Source organism: Octopus bimaculoides, chromosome 13 (genome assembly GCF_046866305.1).
Source record: "Octopus bimaculoides isolate indiv1 chromosome 13, ASM4686630v1, whole genome shotgun sequence".
Lineage (NCBI taxonomy): Eukaryota > Metazoa > Mollusca > Cephalopoda > Octopoda > Octopodidae > Octopus > Octopus bimaculoides.
In genome coordinates, this window is record NC_142940.1 from 50,883,297 (window position 1) to 50,885,796 (window position 2,500).

The following is a 2,500-nucleotide window of genomic DNA, read 5'->3' on the forward strand; positions in this document are numbered from 1 at the left end:
TCTTAGAATCAAAGGGGTTAGAAGTAGGGGAGTATATCAAAAAGTGTCTATAGTCAAAACAAAAAATAAATAAATAAATCATATTTGGTTGTTGTGAAGCAGGCTTCTATGATAAAGAGTTCTAATTGAACAATTAGATATAGTCTGTCTATGTAGTACCCCCTACATGGGGTCACTTTACTGTTTTTACTATAAATAGTGTTAGGATTGTGATCATCATTATCACCACTTTAACCCCTGTTTTTCCTTTCTTGTATAAGTGACAGAATTTGTTGAGGTAGAGTTTCTACAGCTGGATACTCTTCCTGTCACCAACCCTGTCAAAGCAAGGAGGGTACACACAAACATGCTCACAAAGATTTGGTCAACTTGGGCTTACATTAGAACCCATTTGTCCAAGGCGTTGTGCAATGGGACTGAACCCAAGACCACATACATGGTTGAGAAGCAAGCTTCTTACTACACAGCCACCGTTGCACCTATATGGATTTTGTCAGTCTCAGCTTTTAGGGTTGTAGATAGTGTCCACAATGTGGATGTTGTGTTTTCGCATTAGTTCGTCAGTCTATTTGTATCAAATAGCCTTTGCTATACTGGTTTTACATTCCTGGCAAGAGAGAGAGCACAGACCATTGTATTAAACAGGTAAAGGTTGCATGGCCTTTTTTTAACCAAAGTAATTTAAATTGACAAAGAAGAGAAAAAGAGAACCCAATATATTGTTTAGTGTGTGTGTGTGTGTGTGTGTTATCATCATTATCATCATTCAATGTCTGTTTTCCATGCTTGCATGGGTTGGATGCTTTGACAGGAGCTGGCAAGCTGAAGAGCTGCACCTGCTTCCAATTGTCTGTTTTGGCATGGTCTTTAAGGCAGGATGCCCTTCCAAATACCAGCCACTTTATAGAGCATACTGGGTGCTTTTATGTGGCACCAGCACAAGTGCTCTTTACATAGCACCACCACAGACGCTTTCATGTGTGTGTATGTGTGTGTGTACGTACATACACACACTGTATTTTCCAAGCTGAAAAACACTACAGAAATTACTTTAGGGTCTCAAGTTTTGTGCTAAACACTTGTCAAATGATGTTTGGTGTTTTGTACATGAAACTTAAGGCTCCTGTATATTTGAAGTCTTATACTGTTGTTGTTCAGTCGTGTTGTGTCTTTGTTTTTATGGATCAGCTAATTTGTTATTGGAGCTGTTATTTTTTCCAGCTTTGTTTCCCCCTTTCTACTTTCATCTTCTCAGATGTGAAGGCAGCAATAGAAATTATTATTCACGTGGGGGTGGAGGGAGAGCAATTATTGCTGATTCAAGGAAGGTGGCACAAGCAGTGTTTAGCACTTTACCTTGCTCAGGTGAACAATATAAAAAAAGAATAGTAGTAGTAGTAGTAGTAGTAGTAGTAGTAGTAGTAGTAGTAGTAGTACCACCACCACCACCACCAATACAATAGCCAGATATGAAATAAAGATCATATGGTCTTGTAGTTCAACAAGTGTCCTTAACTTTTCACACTCACTGTGCCTCTTAGCTATTGTGCCTCTTCTATTACACATAATTAGTTTGAAAATGGAAATTTCTGTACTGGAAAATCTACATTCTAATCATTGCAACAGTCTAATTTGTTCCTACCAAAATATTTCTCCCAGAAGAATCACTTTCTTTTTCTTTTCTCTTTTTATACTTCCCTCTCATTCTCTCTCTCTATCTCCCTCTATCTCTCTCTCTCTCTCTCTCTCTCCTTCTCTCCCTCTCTCCCTCTCTCTTCTCTCACTCTCATATTTTTCTGTATTCAAGTCATGATAACCCATCAATTGTATGTTCCATCACCACCTGCACTCTTTTTTTCTTTCTTTCTTTTCTGTTTGTATTTATTTTAAAACTTTTTTTTCATTTCAGCAGGAAAAAAAAAAATTCTTTTTTTTTTTTTACATTATTAGTAGCAGGTTGTTGTTGTTTTTGTTGTTATTTCATATGTTTTTGTTTGTTTTCTAATTTTCTGGAGAAACAATCAAAACAAAACAAAATGAAATAAATATAAAATCAACAACATATAATTAATGAACGCAAAGAGGAAAAAAAAAATAGAAATAAACAATGACAAATGGAGAAAAAAAAAGACAATAACAACAACAAATATAAAAATATGACTAAAATGAATCTTGACACTGTTATGTATTGTGAGGAGGAGGAGGAGGAGGGGGAGGGAGAGGGGAAAACGTGTGAAAGGGAGGGGGGAAGAAGTCTTGGGGAAAATATTGATTAACTTTGAGAAGGGCTCCTTTGGAAATAGCAAAATCTTCACTCTATTGGCATCAACGTTAGTTAACAAGTGTGTGTTTGTGTGTACTTGAGTGTGTGTGTGTATACTTTAGTGAGTGAGTGCTTGTGTAGTGTAGAGAGTGACTTGTTGCTGCAGGAACAAATAGAAAGTATTTAGCAATCTGCAAATAGCAATGTCTTCAGTTTAGGTAAGGAGGTAGCTGGCTT

The 2,500-nt window shown here is 36.7% G+C and overlaps 1 protein-coding gene across 1 annotated transcript in view; it reads left to right on the plus strand.

Annotated features, from left to right (window-relative positions):
- The window catches only part of LOC106874320 (ephrin-4), a 362,025-nt gene that overhangs the window by 258,440 nt on the left and 101,085 nt on the right, over positions 1–2,500 (plus strand). The gene's annotated exons all lie outside the window — the stretch shown is intronic.